The sequence below is a fragment of the Lepeophtheirus salmonis genome, chromosome 13 (genome assembly GCF_016086655.4).
Source record: "Lepeophtheirus salmonis chromosome 13, UVic_Lsal_1.4, whole genome shotgun sequence".
NCBI lineage: Eukaryota > Metazoa > Arthropoda > Copepoda > Siphonostomatoida > Caligidae > Lepeophtheirus > Lepeophtheirus salmonis.
In genome coordinates this window covers 1895173-1918499 of record NC_052143.2, presented here as the reverse complement: position 1 = coordinate 1918499, position 23327 = coordinate 1895173, and the positions used below count along the sequence as shown (strand labels likewise).

Here is a 23327-nt window from a genome sequence, read left to right as displayed (position 1 = left end):
TGTTCAATATACAATTTTTTGACAACTTACTAAATAGGCAATTCTGTGACGTCATTTTATGACGTATTTTGTAATGTGTTTAAGCTCTATCTTTACATGCACAATTATAAATATTTTCTTTTCCTCTTTTCTTAAAAAATAAAGCCCCAGTGGGCAAAAAGTTTCATGCATATGGACTCCTTTAGTATATGCTCACTCCATTTACCGTTGCGTATCTCCTGACGTATCATAATTACTTATAATTTCCTCTTTTTTTCCTCCTCATGGAAATTGTTTTTTTAAGTTATGGTGAAATGACTAATTGGTGAGTTTTTTTTTCATCTTCTGTGTGTTCTTGTACCTCCCCCAACCCTCTTTAAATAATAATAATTATAATTAAAAATATGATGGAATCCAACAAGGAACCACGAGAAGACGGTTCAACTTTACCACCACTACTCAAGAAAAAAAAAAGATTCATATTAATTTATGATAATGGAGCTCTTCCATTATTTCTTTCTGACTTTATTCATCCACACAACCTCCCTCGGATAGTCTTGGATAATGTTAATTAATAATGAACTTTAAAAACCTCATCATAAAAATAAAAACAAACATAAAAAGTAGAGAAAATCCTTAAAATATGTCTTAAGTACAAATATTTTATGGAACAACATTTATAACTTGACAGTTGGTTTAGTATATATATGGTTAAATAAGGACAAATGATACTCTGTACGGATGAAAAAGATGGGTTAGGTCTTAAAAGTCTGATTAAAAGTGGTGTATTCATATATTTTGTATTGAACCTTGGATGTGCTGGTTTTTCTTTTAGACGCCATTTTCGTTCTGTTGTGACCTAAATTAAATATTTGATTTCTTTTATTGGCAAATAATAAAATATATTAATTTATAAAGATAGTTATTTTATTTACAGAGTGGGGACCCCAAACTTGTTGTAGCATTTTATTGCGATTTATCGCTATCTATTTTTAATTACAAAGTTTCAACCAAACGAGAGCTGAAATATAAATAATCAAGTTTTTATTTGATCCAATGTCTCTAAGTTGAAAAGTATCGGAGCAACGACCAAAAGGGTAAATCATGTGGGATCTCATCCGGGGCGGTTTCATTATCAAAAAGGAGCAGATACCGTTGGCATCTCCATGCCTCCATGTAGCCCTCCTCCAGCCCTGACTTAAACTGACTTTTAAGGTCCTGCTTACCTTAATAAATTAATTCATGTTACTGCAAGTTGTAGGTTCCCCCCTATGTATATTTAAAAACTCTGAAATTAATTAAATGTGGAATAAAGGATGATAATCATTTAATTTTATAATATATTTTTTTTCCAAAAATACCATTTCTGTACCCTTGATTTCCATGAATTTGTTTATGTATTATTTTTAGTGAATATGGAAAGTTAAGCAACGCTTTACAGAAAGTAAATCTAAGCTGATGCACATAAACCTACCTGTTGAATCCACAATCACATCTAAAAGTAAAAAAATAAACCATTAAAATCATTTGACTACACTTTTTCTCATGTATAAACCTACCATTGTCACTCAGGTGAATATTGTTGATTTCGACGATCTTTCGTTTTGGTTTAGGTGGTCCTTCTACACCTAAAGTGGCAGAGTATATATTATTTGTATGTTTAAGCGCACATATCATGATTAATGTATGTACAAAGGTTTCTCTCCCGGGATTTATCTGGACTTATAATCATGAGGCATTCTCAAGAGATAAAAATATCTCCCGGGAAATCTTGCATTTAATTATTTCATCACATCAGCTTCCTTCATGTAATTAATCAAGTGAAAAGTTAAATAATTATGGATATAAAGTTTATTGACAATATATGCTACAGTCAAAATGATGATCATCAACAAAAAATTATGTCTAATGAAAGACTTAACAACAAATGAAAATTAACTCTAATCTCGCTTTCCAACGTAAGAAAATATGGATCTTTCAATTGGCTTAAAATTGATTATATCTTTGGTCTCTAATAAATAATTTTGGGAAAAAATAATTTCATTGCAAGATAACATTATTGTGATACATTTGATTGCAATGATATTATACTTGGGTTGTCAAACTATTTAATACAAAAAATACCTCCACTGCAGCCGTTTTCCCAAGCATAATGGGTCCCTTCTAATATCCCAAAATACACCCCAACCCTCACGTTGAACAGGTAAAGTGTTTTGCCCTAAAGCAGTTTAATATCCACCGCTGTTCTATATCTATAATTCTATAATACACCCCGGTCCCCGGATTGTGCAGGTGAACTTCTTGGCCGGGCGACAGGTTAAATTTTATGTGCAAGGATACACTCCCTATTATGGGTTATTAAATAGGGGTTTTCATGTCATGTGACTTCATCATTCAATAGTTTTATCGTCATAATATAATATACATTACATACAATAATATTGTCTAACAATGAAATTACTCACAATTATATAGCTTAACGATAAATTTACACACACCAATTTTGTCTCACTTTGATAATGTACACTACGATTTGATCCGACAACGATAATACCCCAACGATTTCGTCCAAAACCTTTTAATCGCAGTCATTTTACACTTATCCAATATAAATTATTTACATTCACAATATTTATTATGTACTATTTACTTTTAGATATTCTCTCAAAATTTAAGACATGATTTTCCAGGATATCACTTAAGGACAATTTCCCCTGGAAATGAGAAATCCTAGTACTTACTAAGTAACTAAATAATACTTTACTTTTTAGTTTTCCCATATATGTGCATGCTTGCAAATATTGAACAAGTCCAATACCAATAATAACGAATAAAACAATATTTGAACGAATCATTGGCTCTTCTCTCTTCTCTTCCTGTATCTCGACTATAACATTTAGAAACAAAACAAAAACAAAAATTAAATAAATTAATAATTAAAACAAAGGTATAATATCTCATTTCAAAGCTAGGTCATACTTCAATCAGGCCTTTTTAAAGAAAAACAAATATAATTGCTCCTTGAGAAGGCCCCTCTACAAGTATGATTTTCCATATTCAAATATCATCTCTTTTCAAAGTTTTGTATAATGCAGAAAGTCAAAAAACATATTCAGTATCTGGAAAGCTGAATCAAGTATTTACCTATTAACATATAAGTAGGTTAATCATTACCTTTTTTACCCCCTTCACCTTACAAAAACCTCTTTTATTCTGTATGTACAATTTTTGTTATGTCTGTATCACGATTACCTATTAAACTTGGAATGATCCTAAAATAAAATAGGCAGATATAACGATTTATATAATAAATAATATATTCAGCCATTTTTTTCTTTCATTAAAAACTCCTTTGGTAGTATTTTGTATATATGTACATTCTACATATTTCCATTTATGTTTCAATTATCGGCTGAACGGCGTATATAATAGGCATTTGGAAAGTCTTTGACTACCTATATGACGACGATTTGAGTGACTTTTTTAAGTTCAAATCAAATTTTTCCATGAATATTAGATGGATAATAAATATAGATGGATTTCCAAGGCCTATATAATCCACTGCAGCAGCATCAATAAAACCTCAAATTCATAAATAATAATCTTCGTAATGTGTAAATATAAGAGTATTTTTAAAATTTACATAGTTATTTTTAGCACCATCAAAGTGGTCCAGTACTTTTTGAAAATCCGGCATGTACTGGAAGGCCGACTACATTGTGTGATTCAAATCAATTTGAAAATAATCTGTGGTTGGTATAAGTTTGATAATTATTTTCTTAAAGACAAGTTCACAATATCATTCTTTAAAAAAAGCACTATCAACAATTTCCCCCCTCATAAAGTATAATACATTCTGATATCAATTTTTGTAATAATCATTTTCTCACTCGTTCTGATTTATCCTTAGTGAACCTGACAATCAGTGTAATATAATTAGAGCGTTAAATTCTAAGCATTTTCTAGTGTATTAGATTAATTTTAGTTGGCAATCTGAGCTGTGTATTTATATTTTCCCAACCTTTTATAACTATTATTTAACTACTGAGGAAAGAACATCAATGTAACTAATTGTGCTTGTGAAAAACACGGAGTAATGGGGTTGTATAAAATATGACCGTAGACAAGAGCAATACTTTTTGTAATTGCAGACTAGACAGTGTTTTCTGTTTGTTTTTTCCAAAGTTTTTATCATTTGTCTTTAATTTTGGAAGTGAGAACATTTAAAGTTATATTAATCACTAATGTGTTAAAAATGAAGGGTAACACAGAAGATTTATTCAAAATTTATAAGTTTATGCCATGTTGAACCGAGGTAGGAATTACACATTTGACGATACTCTATTCCATTCTATGTCCTTGGAAGTAACGGAGTGGATTTTGTATGTATTTACTTCATCTCACGGCTGCTTGCAGCTGAATTAACGAAATGCCATAACAGCTAAGCTGTTCTTCTCACAAACATTCTTAAAATTGTCAGCATTAAAATGCTGGTTTTCGATTTCTTTTATTTTTGTATACCGGCAGGTCATATTTTATTCAACTCTATAGAAAAGCATCGATGATTTTTGGAGGAGTAGTAAATCAAGTAATTCTTGCTGGACTCAAAGTAGAATTGATTTTTAACAATAATGGGACCTTAATTGTCAAACACGTATTTCTCTTTGTTCTTGGGTATGTTGTTCCTCTCTCTAGCCACATCAGCATTCAGGGAATCAACATTGGTGTAGTACGTTGCACCCGCCTTGTACTATATGGGGATACACATAAAGTAATCCAAGGGAGTCAGGTTTCATGAGTTAGGTTGTCAAAGCTCAGTTTGTTGTGAATTTCCGAGCATAGGTTTAGCCTTTTTCCGGATTATTGGAAACTCAGCCCTTGAATAGTAGTACAAGCACTTGATTTATAGCCTACATCATCCTCACAATGTGGCTCTCGGCATTTTTGTTAATATTTAACGCCCCGGAAATCTGACAGATGTTAACGGGGGAACAGGTACGATTTTGGCCTTAACTGCACTGCTGTGGACGTCTGTGCGTGCTGAATGGGGCCTCCAATTCCTAGAGCAATCGGAAAAGTTGTTGGACATATTGTAGCAGTTATTATCTATGTACACTAGGCATGTGGAGACACAGAAATATTTGGCAATGCCCTGGAACATGTCTCCAGCATAAATAAATCATAGCTTCTCCATGATTTTACAGTTTGTTTGTTAGTTAAGCTAGGAAAAACACCAAGAGTCACAAATCTAGACTCATACCAACACACAACTTATTTTTTGGAAACAAACTAAAAACTTATTTAAAAAAAAACAGATATCGTCACATATATCATCGATGAGATACAACGTCTCTATTCCTTATGTAATCAATATCATTTCTTACATTGCATTGCTGATGCGTTTGAAGGATGAAATCAAGAAAATACGACCTCATTTCAATAGGAAACAAGTCATATCAGTTTATCAAAACAATGCACCGTGTCGTGAATAACTAAAAAACGATATTCAATGATTACATTGCAATTTTCCCAGTAAATGTGTTTTACTATGCTCGCCCAAGGTTATTACAAATACAAGGTTAGAACATAATGTAATCGGGCTTGCTAGAATTTTCAATCTGATGTATTTTACTGACTGCTGGGCAAGACAGGCAGATTTTGACAAAACCCGCACCCACTCATAGTCTATGACGTCACTACTGTTATAATTTTTGTATTTAATGTATCTTACCGACTGCTGGGTAAGAAATACAGATTTTGACAAAACACGCAACCACTCATCTACTATGACGTCAATATTAAAAACGTGGTGGAAGTCAAACATCAGCTGTACACTCTTTATAGTATAACCTTGTATTTCTATTGACCTTGAGCTGGCCTACAAATTTTTCAGCCAGCCTGTTGTTTTATAAAAAAAAAATGAAAAATACTACGCTAAACCATTTTTTTTCTGGATTTACAAGAAGAGAAAAAATAAAATAAAATGAGTTTGCCATTGAGAAATGCAGTTTTTATGTATACATACAAAATACATATGTATGTATGTAAATTTTTAGAGGTCATATAATCATTTATGTACATATACGCACACAAATACTATGAATAAGGACACTAAAAGCCATTTTTCACTCTTCTCTTCTTCTCTCCTTCTGATTATGGTCATTACAGGGTATTAAAATCTAACCACTGTCAAATTTTAATATTCAAAAAAATATAATAAAATAAATAATAATAGAATTTCAACAAAATTAATACTATAAATATACGTGGTCCATTGAAATCTAGATACTTACGAATTCATTAATAAAAAAGGTTGAATCATTGCAATCAATTCATATTTCGATATATTAAAGTATAAATAATTAATTCTTTCTATTTGCGCACTCCAAGCAGTTGGGCGTCTCAAAGACCACATTTTATGCAAGAGTTATCGGTTTTTCCCACCAGACTGTCCACAGAGCTATCTAGAAAGTGGGGCAAATAGTCTTGTGAGGGCGGAAATGCCACTTTTGACAAACAACAATGAATGAATCCCATCTCCTCAGTTGCAATACTTTTTGAATAAGGCTTTTGAGTTCTTTTGTAACGTTTTGGACTTGCTGACAGCATAGAATGTGGTCTTGGAGACGCCCAACTGCTTGGAGTGCTCGAATAGAAACTCCATGATCACGTTCAATTATATTTTTCTAGACTTGTACGTAAGCTGAAGCGCTCAGGTTTGTTTGATGTTTAAATAATTATTTATGCTTTAATATATCGAAATATGAATTGATTTCAATTACTCAACCTTGTTTTAGTATTGAATTAAAAAGTCTTTAGATTTTAAAGGACCACCCGGTAATTCGATACAAACTGAGTGTTTAATTTCTAACTTGCTCCTAATTATCCGTAATTTTTTAATTTAAACAAAGTAAAAATCCTACAGAGTTTGGTTTAATATTGCAATCCCTATTTCCAAAAATGATAATGAATTTTTTTTTGTTTAAGTCCTAAGATTTTTTGGACTTGAACTACGTACAAACATAACCCTTTTGAAATCCTTCGGTATAACTATTGTTATTCGATATAGCGGTAGTATAATGAATGGCACATGCACATAAAATGGTACTTTATTACATTTGTATTAGAATCAGCGTTTACGCCGCAGTCACGCTATGCCATTAGGCAAATTGTCCATCTAATGACGTGACTCTTTTCTTTCATTTTCTTTCGAGTTCCCCACTCGAAAGAAAATTGTACTTTACAAAAGAAGCAGGGATAAAATCGTCCTTTTTAAAAACAGGTGAAGTACTTAAATTTCTTAACTTGCCTTTACTGTAAACAAAACTCCTGCAAGTCCCCCGTGTAAGTGTACTCAACACATTTCTATTTTGAGTCGAAAGAGTAAAAAAAATACCCAAATATCCACACTTACTGGTACGAAAATATTGACGTCGAGACAAAATTAGGTTGGATACCTATATACAAATCAAACATATTATTAAGTTAGTTTACATGTTGTCACGTCGAAGGTTCATCGCTTATTTTAAAGGGGAGTTGGTGCAAACAAGCCATTTAATTCTACTGATAGTCTCATCTTTTTTAATACCCATTTTGAACATTTAATTGTTAATGTTTTGCAAATGATTTTGATGTTCTTTAATTTCATACATTGATAATGTGATAAATGCTATTGTAGATTAACAATATAAAATGTAATATGAAGAGTTACAAATCTGTAGTATCATAGCCTTAGCTTGTCTGAATCTTTAACATTTTAAAGCATCACTAATTAATTCACATAATAAAGATCATGGAATCAAAGTGCACAATAATATTGATAATGTTTTCAAATGATTGAAATGGTATTTTGCATATGAGGGTACTACAGTATGTCCAAAAATTGATGGTGGTATTAAAAGATATCCGTTTTATAGTAAAAAAAAATGTTTTTGGTCGGAATAATATAACATTTGGCTGATACAATCATTAGGCAATATTGAATTGTTCTGATGCAATAATTTTCAATGATTGCACCATACATCAGTATAAAAGGGCTTAGAAAACATCACAGGATGTTAGTTGAAATTCAATATCCGAAATGGTAAAAGAGTACTCTTTGGATACCATGTCAAAGGCTGTGGGCACGATGGAGGGTGGATCAAGCCAGAGAGACGTTGTTCAAAGGTAACCGATTCATCTCAGGACCATTGAGAATTGGCGTCAGAAAAGGAAGGATGGACAAACCCTTGCAAATCAGAAGGTTCGGGGAAGGAAGAAAAAAATTAGTAAAGTTTGGTGATTGGTGATTTCAAAATCTTTGACCAAATAGAGACAATCCACAAGGAAACTTGCAGCAAGATTGACTTCAAAGGGCTATCTAATATCCAAGTAATTTCTCCACAACTACCTGAGGCACTCATTGAATGTTTTACCATACAAACCTCGTCTGCACCCCATACTAACAGAAAACTAAAGGAAGGCCCAGCTTCAATTCTGTCGTGAGCGGAAACACTGGACTGCAGAAGACTGGAAACGTATCCTCTTCAGTGGTGAAAGTCTTTTTGAGCTATTTCATGTCCCAAATCCCCAAACAGATTGGGTTTGGCCAAAAGATAAAGGAGATTTGTGAACCCACTCCAACTGTGAAATTTACTCTGAAAATTCAAGTTTGGGCCGTTATCAACCCCCAGGCCGTGTCAGATCTTCCCCTGATTCCACGAAACCAAACTGTGAAGGCCCAGTACTACGTAACAGAGATCCTCAGTAAGTATCTAGTGTTAGCTTTGTCCGTACTGAAGAAACTGGACCTCCTTTGAAGAGGAAAATGTTGTCTGACACATCGAGAGCTATTTTCCAGCAGGATGGTGCCCCTTTTCATCACTCCAAAGAGGGACAAAAGTGGTGCTCAGACAATTTGGATTCCTGCCAACAGTCCTGATTTGTCTCGCATTGAAAGTTTGTGAGCCTTGCTCCAGAGGGAACTCAATTAAAATGAGCCAGCAACTTCAGAGGATGAATTAAAAAAAAACTGACAAAAGCTTGGGCAAAAATTTCCCCGGATACTTTGAATAATCTGTATGAAGGGATGCCAAAATGCATAAAAAATGTATTAAGCTTTAAGGTCGTCATATTGGGAAGTAAATAAAGTTGTTCGCCAAAAAAAATCACTTTTTAAGGTTATTTCATGATAAAAAAAAACACCATCAATTTTGGATATACTTTAGTGCTGTTTGGTACCCCGATATCTAAATTGACATGAGGACCGATTCAACAGAATAATTACATCATAAACCTAAAAATAAAATTATCTTTAACAACATTTAAAAAATCTTAGGAACGCCCCTGTAAGTGCAATTTATCGATTTGTAATAACCTTCAACGATTTTAACCAGCATGGACAAAGCAATGAAGGACCACTAAAAATTGAGTTTTATAAGTCCATATAATCCTTAATCTAAAATTGCTTATATAAAGGGTGCTGCAACATATTTTCCTTTTTTATAATATATAAAATCATACTTTAAAAGTAGTCATGTATTGGTCATTATTTCATTCTAGAGTTGTTTTTTTTTTGGGACATACACTCTGTTGGAGTAGCGAGAAACATGTGTTTGCCGTCGAAAATGGTTAGCAAAATATTTTATATAATTAATCTATTTACAATTTAGCTCTTGAGTATTAAATAGTGTCATTTATGAAAATCAGTTTGCTTCAATTTTTAGTATACCAAAAAAGATGTTTTAAATACAATTTCTTAATTTGAAATTTGCAAAATTCTTAGAATAAAAATGCCTCCACGGAATAATAATGCAAGGGAGATACATTTTTATCCAATGTCATGCAAGAACTTTAAATTAGTGTAGTTTGCTCAAACGGGATTTATTTCAAAAAACCTAATATTTTTTATACCATTGAATAATTGTCATTTTTTAATTAATACATCAATTTATCAGGTGCAATTATTTTACTAAAACCATTGTTTATTAAATTTTGTATCTTTTTATATTAACAAAACATCTCTTTTAATCCCCATTATGAAAATTATATTGAACGATAAACAAAAAAGAAATGAAAAAAAACACCGGTCTTGAAAATACCAAAGTTCGATTTATTCATCAATTGGAGGGGGGGAGGGGGGGTCACATATGTGATATCATTTTTAAAAACTATTTAAATAAAACTTTAAATGTGTACTATCATAATGAAGTACAAATTAAACATTTCTTAGTTATAAAACTTGTTTTATGTACTTTTAGAAAAAGGAACTTAGATTGTGGCACTCTATATAAATAGTGATATTACTAAAGGAAGGGTTTTGAAGGACTCTCAAGGACAAAGTCCACTCAACATACCTTCACATACATAGGTGCATAAGTATCACAAATATATGTACATATGTAATAACAAACCATTAGATGTTAATTTCTCATCACGCGTGAAAAAATATAAATTACTTTTTGGGAAGTTGTACTGTGTTTTGTACGTTCTACAACCATAAAAATAATGAATAAAATACAAAGTATCTACTTGTACAATGTTCAGAGGCTTTACCACAAGCATCATCATATTCAATTTGAGGCACACTCATCTTATAAAAGAAGGAGGAGGGAAGTCCAATTTCAATTATTATGTGTATTAGTACTATTATCATTTTGGTGGAAACCCATAAACAGCCATGTAAACAGGGCTATAAAATGTCCTTTTGTCCTTTTTTATGTACCTATTTGGAAACTTTTATATATATATATTTTTTCGTCGTCAACATGGGTAATAAATATATATTTTTGGACGTGTTATTATTTTTAAATGAAGTAGTAGATTTTATGTCCTTTGTATCATCCTTCCCATTTCATACTCATATTTAATAATTAAAAGTGAAATCAATTCCTGGGGTTTTTTTTTCATTTTATTTTTATTTTCGTTCGTTATTATTATTCTTGGAAGGAAAAAAAAAGAGTTTTTCTTAATGAGTAAAGGAGTTAAAGGGTTGAAAGCAATATTTTATTATGTTTTTAATGGATGAAAAAGTTGATGGGAGGGAGGTAGAGAGTGAGACAGGGTTGGTTACTTGCCTACGTATATGTACAATGTACATACATAGAAAGGTCACATTATAGAGGTCAAGGCTCAACTTTCACTAATTGAGTTATAATGTTTCTTTTCTTGTATCCCAAATTTAAATATATATATATGTATATGTTTGTTAGCAATGCTTCCATGTACTGAGTAAGGACTCAAAACTTGCTGTACCATCTACTTAAGCTTTAAGCCCTCTTATTTTTAATTGCGAGATTTCATTTCGCAACCAACCAACAGCTGCAACATAAAGAAACACGTTTTGTTTTGATCCCATGCTCCCAAGTATAAAACTGTCGGAGCAAAATCAATAAAGGGAAATCCAATGCAATCTCCTCTACGCCGGTGACAATGCTGAAAAACGCAGAAGAGACCTTTGGGATATCCCTCTTGAGTGCTTACAAGATCAAAACGTCAAATACAGCCCCATTCAGCCAAAAAGAACCAAAAGTTCTACAGCAATAATTTGGAGTACTTCTGGCCTGTATCCATGTGGCCCACGTCCATCCCTGAAATCATCCCCCTAGACTTTGTAGTTTTTAGTATCTTGGAGCAAAAAGTATCCAAATTTAAATATGCTCCCATCTGCTATTTTTAATTTGCAATCTTTCCTCTTTTGCAGCCAATCGACAGCTAAAACAAAAATAAACAAGTTTTTGTTTTTTTGTCCCTCTATCCCAAAGTGTAAAAATGTCAGAATATCAAAACAAAAGACAACACGTATTTGATCTCTTCTACAGAAGGCTACAGAGAGTGTTGGCATATCCATCCACACTACCTAGAACATCAAAACGTCCATGAAGGATGACAATATTGTTCACAACTGACTTGCCACATTGTGGTCCTCCACCAGTCCTGACTTGAACCCCTGGACTTTGCAATTTGAGGTGTCTTGGAGAATAATGCCTGCTACACTTCTCATTCAAATTTGAATTTGCTCGGAGCTCCCGTCATGACAGCGTGTTACGCTATGACCACGGCCTTTATCGTCAAGAGCTGCCAGGCTGTTTGTTTGCATGTGGAGGGTGTTATTGCTTGAGAAGGAGTACATATTGAATAAAAAATATAGATGAATATAATATTGAAACATAGGATTGATACATTGATTCCATACGTTTTTCATAATTTAGTTTTGCCACTGCAAATACTGTAAAAGTTCTACCCACTCCATACTCATGTTCGTTAGTCTATAAACTCGGTCCAAGACATAATTTGTGTGTTGGTTAAGTCATAAGTGATTTTTTCTAGACAATTTCGACAGATATTTATGTGGTTTTTTATACTAGAACGAGATGTGACTGTTTTTCAAATAGTGGGCCTTTCTCAATGGATGGATTTTATACTTTAACCTGATTTACAAGTGCTAAAAGTTTAAAAAAACATTAAATTCTATCACAATGATACCTTACGAAACCAAAAATAAACACTTAACTTTGCTTTCAAATGTTGATTCCCTTCCTTTACCTTGATCAGTGTTCTGAAAGTTGATTGGTTGAATTTGCAATGTACAATTATCAATAATGATTGGATACTATTCTAATGGTTGGCAAAAATTAAATATTAACAAATTGGTTTCTTTTTTGTGGAAAGATTGTGAGATACAATGGAAGTAAGGGCGAAAATGATGAAGCACACATGATTTTGTCCAAAAATCCTCTATAAAATTGGTTCGACTTGATAAAACTAATTCTTTAATGAGATTAAATCAGACCGAACTTCTCTAATGGACCAAATTAAATTAAACAAACAAAAGTTACTAAGGTCTTAGGTCGCTATAGGATTTCCAGCCCAATACCATCTGCTAGTATCTATCCATCTACTTCCATCCAGAGGCGTCTGCAGCATTATATTTTGAGGGCGACTTGTTTTTGGGAATTTTTTGAAAAATTTGAAAATTTAAAATATGAAACTTTTTAGACAAAATATTTCAAAAATTTATAGTTCTTCACAATATATGAATATTTTTGGAAAAATATCTTTAAAGTTTAATTTTAAAGATAAAAATTTTCAAAAAAAAAATTTAAATATTTAATAATTTTTATTTGAAAAAAAAAAAAAATGAAAAGTCTAAAGCTTTCCACAAAAAATAAAAATTTTGGGAAAGAAATTTCAAAAAATTAATTTTTAGTAAAAAATCTTCAAATAGCAAATTTTTCGGAAATAGCAAAATTTAATTTTTTTGTAAAAAAAAATCAGAAAAATATAATTAAATTTTGTACATAGTGAGCAGAAAATTTCCTCAATTAAGGGAGCTACAGCCCCTCAAGCCCATTCCCTTGCGAACAATTCTGAAAGGGAAAAAAGATTTGAATACACGTACATATATGAGGTGATTCAACTCTCCATATGAGTAAATAAACACACATGTAAAGGCTTATTTTTGTTGTCATATTTGAGATTAGTGTATAGGTGCCATGTTTGTCATTTTATCTATCTACATTATAATATAGTTGTTTACTTATACTGTTTAGTCATCACACAACCCCTAATCCCAAATTATATTAACAATTTTTGGATTATTTATGAATATAATATAATATGAAAAATGAATAAAGAGTTTATTAATTCCATTACTTATAAATCAAATAATAGTGATAGACTACTTCTAAGCCCAGATTACTTTTTAACATAAATACATAGATTTATGTGTGTATAAGTACAGATGTGAGGAATGAAGTAATTAAAATATGAAATATAACGTTGAATATTTACCAATTTTTTTGTGGGATTGACAAAACTATTCCATATTACTTTTAGATCCGTCTACAGCCATTCTAATATGATTTAGATTACGAGGAACGTTCATATCAGGGAAGTCTCTTATAATCAAATTTACTATCATTAGAGGGCAACTTTTCTAGTCAGAAGAAACTGAGATGATCAGCTTCGTTTCATGGCTAATTAAGGCATATATATTTTAATATTGATATTGTGATAAATCTTAATAGGACTACTACTAAGTCTATTATTAAGATTGATATAGATATCAATCTTAATAGGACTACGAACTAAATCTAATGTTAATATGAATAATTTATTAATAAAGGAGAGTTAATTACAATTTCATAATTATTTTATTTAAATTTTTGTAGTCAAATTATTATTTTTAAAATTTGAATATTCTTACTTTAATTTTATTAATAGTGATAATGTTTATATTATATAAATACTAATCAAAAGTTGACCACTATAGGTCGAAAAAAATAAAAAATAATTTTTCGAAATGGTTTTCCAAAGTTATCAATAATAATTATTTTTCCTCGTTTTCTGTCGATTTTGTACGTTTTTTACTTCGTATTTGTGTTTGGAACGACAATTACCTTAAATAACGATTGTTCAGCTGTGAATAATTCCTTATAATTAAATGAAGTATCAGTCCCACAATAAGGAACATTTTTATCTATCTTATATTTGAGTTTATTTTTATTTTTCTGCGAGGAAAGGTTGAGAGATAAAAAAAAGAGTGCTTTATTACACAATAAGCTTTTTTATACACTCTGAACCTATTCTGTCAAAAGGAAAAGGAAATCATATGAATTCGAAACGAAATGTATCAATACAAATGATTATAAATATTAAAATCTTATGCGATAACTTTTTTGATTTCATAATATGAGGTAAAGTAAACAGTTCTTAGCGTTTTTTTGCTTTATTTTGACAAGAAAATGAACAAAGATAGTATTCTCCCATTTTGATGGATCCAAACGGTTTTCTGCTGGCTAATTTTCAGTTCATGGGCTGGAATAAGTACTCACATGCTGTTCCAACTCGACGATTTCTATTATTTTATCGATATTTTCTACGTCTTTATTACCAGAATGGAATAGTTGGAGGCATCGCTATGCTGTTGCATTCAATACCATATTGGATCCATAAACAGCACAAATTTTTGTTTCTGCCGGCTCTGCCTTTTCACCTTCATCGTAGTGACACTGAAGACAGGATTGAATTTTCTCCTTTTTGACTACATTTTAGAACACAAAACTGACTTTAACATACACGGAATTGTAAATGACCTTTTTTAAGTGTACACATTGTTTTTAAGTATACTTTAAGATTTTTTTGATAAAGGATTTAAAGACAACTAGCAAGGAACGCTCAGAACTTTTTACCTAACCTAATATGTAGAGTCAGCTGTTTTAACTCATACAAGAGAGTGAGTCACATTATGAAAATGAGTGAAAACATCCGAACGGAAAATACAATACAACTTTGTGAATTTCAAAAAGCGAGCCGTGTTTATTTGTAATTAAAACTTTTAAATATAGAAACGTCAACTGTACATTTATAGAAGCGTAGGCTATACTTTAGGTACTCTTGGACTAAAAAGCTATGAATAATTATGTTCAATTAACTTAAGATATACTTCATTGTCCCGTTTGAAAGAAGAATTTCGTAGTCCATAATAAAATTACAGAGCAAGTTATTCGCAATTGAAAGTAGGTTGTATTTTTGTGGTCTTGCTAAAACATAAAACGGATATTTATAAAGAAAAAAAAGATTAAACAATTTAAATATTTGATTCTATCAATATACCTTATCACAATTTTGAATTAAAGTTTATGAAAACATAAAAAAATTGAGTACAATTATTTTTAGAATAAATATGTTAATTTATTCCTTGCGAACTTTGCTTCAAAGTCGTTACTCCATCTTCCACCTACATGTTACTTGTTTATTAAAGCTATGAAAATCAATGTGAAGGCTGACAGCTTCTTTTTGCAAATGTTTGATATTCCATAACGCAAAACGAGTCATTTTTTCTTTCACTTGATAGAACTATCTACATACATGTCAATAATTCGCTCCACAAGATCATGTATAATAAAGGATTATTTTCATAAAACTTTATTTGATACTTATTAGGTATCAAATATCTACACCACCTACATAACCATACATGGGGAAAGTGACATAAACACTCCATAATCCAATATTTTTATTGCATAAGAGGTATTTATGTTTTCATACTCGTGAAGACTAAAAATTGTTCACGTATTATAACTATTATTTTCTTATTTGTAAAGTTTTTAATAAATGCTTATGATAAATTATTTTTTATGTGTCTAAAAGAATGATAAAAATATTTAAATAAAATGTAGCCTCTTTGCCAATGTGTCTGTTCATCTGCGTATTATAGCCAATGAGCGGCTTCTGATATCTACAAACATTTTGAAATAATTTTTTACTCATATTTACAAAAAAAAAAGTGCCTCTTTTGATGACATAAACATTACTGACCTTTTACGGAAAAAACATCTACTTAACCAAGTTTTATATAATAAATCAAAAAATTGTGTTATCTAAAGAAATATTGCAATAAAAATTAAGAAGGAGCTAATTTAAAAAAAAAAAATGACCTTTGGGATTATTTAAGGCTGAGGACTAGGACGTGCAATTTTCCAAAAATCTAAAATATCTTATCATTTTTCAAAACGGATCAAAAATTTTAAATTATTTTTTTAGACAAAATCAACATTTTTTAATCTAACACACTAACCCTTGGTAAATTTAATATAGCATCATACAAGCTACGTAGTAAATAGATTGCTAATCTAAACAAAGGACAAAAATAGTGCAACGCACTATTTTATTAAAATATTGTCCAACCATATGTTTTGACACTACAAGTTCAAACATTGGTTAGATATACTGGCGCTTGTTTCTTGTTGAAAATTATTTGGAAAAAAACACTTTCTATTTGCATCATGGCACCATATCATGGAATTACTTTGACCTTATTACTTACGTGTTGTTTTGTCCAGATAATACCCTACATTAAATTTTTATATTATAATACATATAGGATTTATGTTATAAAATGAGTGCGTTGAATAAAAAAATGGGTATTTAACAACTTAGAACAAAAAACGAAATAATTTTAAACGAAATTAATAGACATTCTACCAGTGACTTCTCAAATGATGGCACTTAATTGTTAATCCTTATTTACTTCCGTATAAGTACTTCCTTAAGTACATGAGGTACAGTGTATAAGTTTGTCCACACGGCACACTTTCTTTTTCTATCTAGGTATTGGAGACAACAACAGATTATAGTTGAAATTCAATTATCGCAACCTTTCAACTATAATGTAATAACTTCGGTACGTCAAGAGAATGGACACGAAGTGAAGGAAGAATGAGTAAGAGAAGACAGGAAGTGAATTGAAAGGATCTGGACTTTTTCAAGTTGTTTGGTTAATTATCACTTGGAAGGGTCGAGATCCTTTAACTTAATACGCCTTTGACCGTTGTGCATACGATATTATCAGCGTCAGTGAATCAATTGAATATTGTTTGCTATTATATTTTATAATTATGAATTAATAATTTGAAATAGATGTTGCAGAAATTAATATAACATTTTTCAAATTATAATTATTTTGAACTAATAAATAAGTATACAAAACGACAAGTTCTATACATAATAAACATTCCCTGTATTTATATTCATTGTTGAGTAATTAGTAAAAACATTATTTGGAACAAAGTTTGAACAGCTCAGAAACTAATGATGAACTATTTAAAATAAAAGAACAAGAAAGTATATGATAAATTAATCATTTACCTAAAAGTTGAAGAACATATACGATACAAACAATATATGCAAAGATAACTTAGTCATTGTGGCGAATAAATACCCATGGGAAGCAACAAATGGCAAAACAGTCCAGCTTGGTGTGCATTAAATTGAGTCTATGATATCATCAAAAGATCCAAAATAACAATTTAGTTTGTGAAAAGAAAGATGAAAACAAAAAACAACAATATCAAATACATCCCACAATTCTAAATCTATTACAATGTAACTCACTATATATGAAAACATTTTTGCATATTTTAAAAATGTATTTGTATTTTGATTTATTTATCAACTTCCTTCTTGATCAATTACTTTGATTGCATGAATTTATATGAAAAGAAAAATAATAAAGTTCTGCTGGAGGGGAAATAGGTACTTTGAGATGAATGAAGTAAAGGCTTTAAAAAACTATAAAAAAAGTGTTTTTATAAATAAATTGATTGAAAGTTAAAACAAAGGAAGTCAAGGTAAGAAAAACTGGTATGCAATTTCCATCCCTCCATTTCTTTGTCTCATTCAAAAATAACATCAAAACAATGGTTTTCAGTGTAATTTGGCCAAACCTTGAAATTGAATCTATTTCAAAATATTTTTAAGAACTAAATTTAATTATATTTCTTCGTCTTACTTGATTCGTAATGGCTATTGAATAATTTCTTCTTTTAGATACATACAAGAATTAATCAGTTGTTCTATACTTATGGGTCGTTTCAAGAACTTCTAGTTCATCCCTTGTCGTATATATAATATATATTGGCCATCCTATTGTTTCTAAGAATAAAAGATCTCCATCATGTACAAACACTTTTAATACAATATGACTAATTTACATTTAGGTAATTCCATATTAATTTTTCACGAGAAAACTGATTGGACTAAAATGTGATATTGTAGACTGTAGATAATTATCGGGGTCACATAGATGAATAAATTGTAATTTTGATAAGGGATATCTTGTAAGCCAATGCAATGATAGCCAAATAAAATATGTAATTAAAAAGCTATCAGTTAGCTTAACAAAACTTATGGGGATTTTTATTTTACTAATAATAAAATAAAGTTAAATATGACCTTACTTTTTGACCTTATATTTTTCAAGATATATGAGATATGAAAGGTCAACTGTTTTGAGTAAAAAAAAAATCATGTGAATTAAACTCTTGCAAGATGGTCGGGAGGATACCAAAACGTTGAAGCAAAATAGAAAATTGTTTTAGAAAGCCGTCGAATTAGAATTGGAAAAGTTGCTGATGAAGAAAATGTCTAGAATTGTGGAAAAACAATTCATGGCTTTTTGAATTAAACGAGTATAAAGCTTCTCTTTTTGATATTTCATTAGCTTAAGATAAGATATTACTGGGGATTTATTTTGTTGCTTTATTGGTAACCACTAGTAGTTTATTAATATGTAAAGGATGAGAGGCTTTTTCCATTCCATGACATTTTTCATTATTTCTTCAAAAATACATTAGACAAACATAGTAAAGAATAAAAAAATATACAAATAATAATTTTTATTATTTATAAAGGAAAATTGTAATTAACAAAAAATACTCAAAATAGTAAATATTTTTCCGTCTTGTTAGAAGTGTCTTAAAATGTAATTATTTCTTTCAAAATGTTCATAATCCACAAACATACGTACATATAAATAAAAACTCATTTTTTGGTACTTTCATTCATAATAGTAGAGAAATATCCTGGTCTTCGAAATATGCATTTGTAGACTGTTTTTATAATAATATATTTATTGACACGAATATAGATTTTTTTGGCTTAATAAATAAAAATCCTCTAAAGTACCTCAGATCAATTTTGGCAAATAATTGGAACTTTTAAGACGAAAAAATAGAGTATTCAGAACCAATTTGCCCCTTTTCAAACTTCTCATACCCTTTCAATCCTATAAACTATTGACAAAATATATTAACCTTAATGTTGCATAGGATTAAACCTACTATGAAAGCTATATTGTGTCAAAAAATGGGAGTGTCTAAAATAGGCTCAACGTAAAAAGGTTTTTTCTATGTGTGAAATAACTGTTAATTTGATAAAAACGATAAAATGAAGACAAAAAACTATAAATAAAATATGTTAGATTGTTTCAATAATATTTAATTTGAGCACTTTTCAGGTACTTTAAGTGTTTGAAGACAGTTTGCATTTTAGTTTTTTTTATTTGTAGATTAAAACCGTTACAATAATTAAAATCAATTATTTGATTCCCCATAATTACTAACTATAGCATATTCTTTATATGAAAATGGATCTCTTTGACTGTTGATTCGGTCCTTTTTTTATTTAATCGAGTCCTTTCTTAGGACCGGTCCTTCCTATTAGTCCTTGAGAGTGGTTTTACAGACCATCAGTCCTTCGGCTGTTAAGTCAGACTGTTAGAAACGCCTACTCAAAATCCAATTAGAAAGAACTGGAACTAAAGCCTCGTACTTTTCTGACAAAAAGACAGCTTTTTACTGTGAGACACTCCGCTTCAAATTACCAGAGAAAAACTCATAATAAGACGTAATGAATGTTGAGTCTGAGAGTACTTTAGTCTCAATCGTCATAACTTAGCTCCACTAATTCGATGCCACATGCAAAACTCCTTTAAGAATTGATTGTTTGGTGTGTTGTTATTTCTCAGATAATAAATATGTAAAGGAATACGATATGTTTTCATTAAACAAACATATGGACCAATTATCTTCCCCTCCCTTATTTACGAATTATACATATATCAAACACATTATACTTGATATGACGCCAATATGCCACTTTTTACAATTAGGAAAACACATTTGATGTTATCAATATTAATCTATAAATTTAATCAAAACCAAGTTTTTGTATGTGAACGGATCAGAGCGATTTTATTGTAAGACTGATGGATACCAAATTACCCTTTAGAACTGATCTAAATGATATTTTTAAATGTTGCTGATTCATATCGAACATATTGAATACTACAAGGAATAAATTAGTTTTGTACCACAAAAATTATAATGGTGTTAGATTGGTCCAGCATTGGGAGACATAATACCAAACCGTACTAAGTATATTTCTAGATAAGCACTTATTAATATAGAAATGAAGATTTGCATGCATGTTTTTCTAAAAAAAAAAAAAAAACTGCATTGTTTTTTTTAATTGTTTACTTTAACTCTTTTTTTATCTTTATTCAGCATATTTATTGTGCATAATGGATATCTAAAGACGTTTTACTTCTTTTTGTTTTTTATGTGGTAATTAAAGCTAGAAAATTGAAAATAATAGACCATAAAACAGCTTGTGTACTTGCTAATCTAATTTGTGAGATACAGGAATACATTAAATATATATATATATATGTATAATGTACCTATAAATATTCTTTTTTGTTATTGTACCAAATCATCTACGAATAAAAAACCTAAATAAATTTGATACTTATATTTTCCAAGAACTCGCTACATTTTCCAACATTTACATTTAATTTTTTTCATTTCATATATGTACATTATTTTAAATCATCCCAAATATCTATTAATATAATTTTTGTAGGTACATCATATGATTTGACAAATGATTATTTATTTCAAATTTAAGCACTTGTTTGTTGTAACAAACATTCTCCAGGGTCTTTTCAAAGGAGTGGAGTATTAATGCTTAAATTCCTCTAAAGTCTTGATCAATCACATTCATCCTTTTTCTTTTCTTTTCAAAAAGGTGTCTTGCAAAAGAAAACGTAATATATCATAAATTAAATTTGTAAAAATACCTTCGAAGACAGACTTGGTAAAGAAATAACTTGGACCAAGGTAAATGTTTTCGCAGGAAAACATGTATGCTGATAATAATTTGGGTAGTCCACTTCCATTTATTAATTTTAAGGTATCTTGCAACCTCTCCTTCAAAAATGTATAAGTCAATTCGTAATTTTTCCTAACTTTAAAACCATTTTGTATCAATATTTATTGGAACTGGTTAGAACTTGACCAGCGCTAACTAACTCTTATGCAACCAATGAACGTTCAGGATGACAAAGTAAACATTTCGACATCTGACAACAAATACGAGGTAAACTTTTGTTTTATTGAAGTGGCTTTGTTGTGATGTACGATTATGTCATGTATTCTGAAAACTTGAGCTCAAATTCAAATTTAATGACTTACATTTGAAGCCCTTTTTTTATAATTTAATAAATCTTGGGTGTATTAAAATTCCCCTCTAAAAGAAGAATTCTCATCATTGCTCTTACACAAATCTCATCTCTGGTTATAATGCTAGGAATGTTGGGTTATTCATCTCTAGCTACACAAAAACTAACCTAAATTCTGGTTAAAAACATGTGCCCTGAGAAAAAAAATGATCCTCTTTTGACATAATTATTTAACATTAATAATAATAAATCATGATCCCACATAGGTATATTTATAAATGTGTAACGTTAAAGGGCTTAGTTGGTTGAAGTTTAACGTGAGTTATTATGATTTATGAAGGCCCCATTTACTTGACGCATTTTGTAAATATGTGCGGTGTATGTTTTGTTTTAATCCATAATACCTACTAAGACATACTGAATAGCATCAACCTGAGTTATTTTAAGAAAGTGTACAAAATTATATTAAGATAAATTACTTCATTTGGAACTTTTATACTCGAACAAAAAAAGAGGCCTTACAGAGAGAGTGAACTTATTTGAAGATGTATAAATATATGTATAAAAACATCAAACTATCTAAAAATAATAAAGTCCCTACATATATATTCAGTAAGTATACTTAATTCTCTTTTAAAATAGTTTTCCTCACTCCAACATACGTGGATAGGATATGCAATGCCTTCTTCTTTGGCTTATGTTTGTTTTTTTGCATTCCTTCAGATGCAATCCAATAAATTAACATCTTTTTGTGCATTTGTAAATAAAGGGATACTGTGAAAGAAAATCAAATAACGAAAGCTTCTAGGAATAATATTTGTCTCTGTGAAGATAGAAAATAAAGCAATCTTGAGCATTACTCTAGGAAAGCAATTCACTTAGCATCAATCTAAGTACGGCGAAAGGAAAAAAAAGTTTGCATACGTCACGAAGCAAAAATATGAAGTAATCTGCAGTACCATAAGAAACAGCATATTACTAGGATATTAATAAGCTGTAGCCAAAAGAACAAAAATATTGTTTTTCTCTTAAAAGAATCTAAAAATCAACATAAAATAAACCATTTCATGCGTACATAATTTATTTAATTTCAGGCATATTTAGTCTATAAAATCTGTCACTTTCAGTGATTTTTGTAATAATGTATAAGCTAAAATGTGTCTTGCTATAGCACCCTACAGTGAAGTTATGGTATCCTTGATTGAGGATGTATGATGTGTTTATTATGAGCATTATAAAGGGATTTCAAAATTTATTGAATTTTGTATAATATTTTTGAAATTTATTTATGATAAAGCCTTAGAAGTTGCTCTTATGCGAAGAAGTCCTTTATTGAATATAATATTTACTTCTCAGAAAACAAATTATTCCAACTTTTCCCTTCTAGAAATACTTTAATCATTCACTTTAACTCGATTCATTATTTGTAATGATGAAAAGATTAACATAATAATTTTATGAAATTTAAAATAAAAAATAGTCATAAGAATATGTTTGAAAAAAATATATAAATCCGTTTTATTTCAAATAGTTTGACTTATAAAATGATTGATGATGACTCGATTTA

General features: G+C 30.2%; 1 long non-coding RNA gene across 1 annotated transcript; it reads right to left on the bottom strand.

The window, feature by feature from the left end:
* Positions 1–461: 461 nt before the first annotated feature.
* LOC121128782 (uncharacterized) lies at positions 462–2892 on the bottom strand. The gene is made up of 4 exons (XR_005868274.2): positions 2744–2892; positions 1539–1607; positions 1454–1474; positions 462–838 (listed from the first exon to the last, which is right to left on the bottom strand). It is a non-coding gene; the product is annotated as an uncharacterized lncRNA (long non-coding RNA).
* Between the last annotated feature and the right edge of the window lie 20435 nt (positions 2893–23327).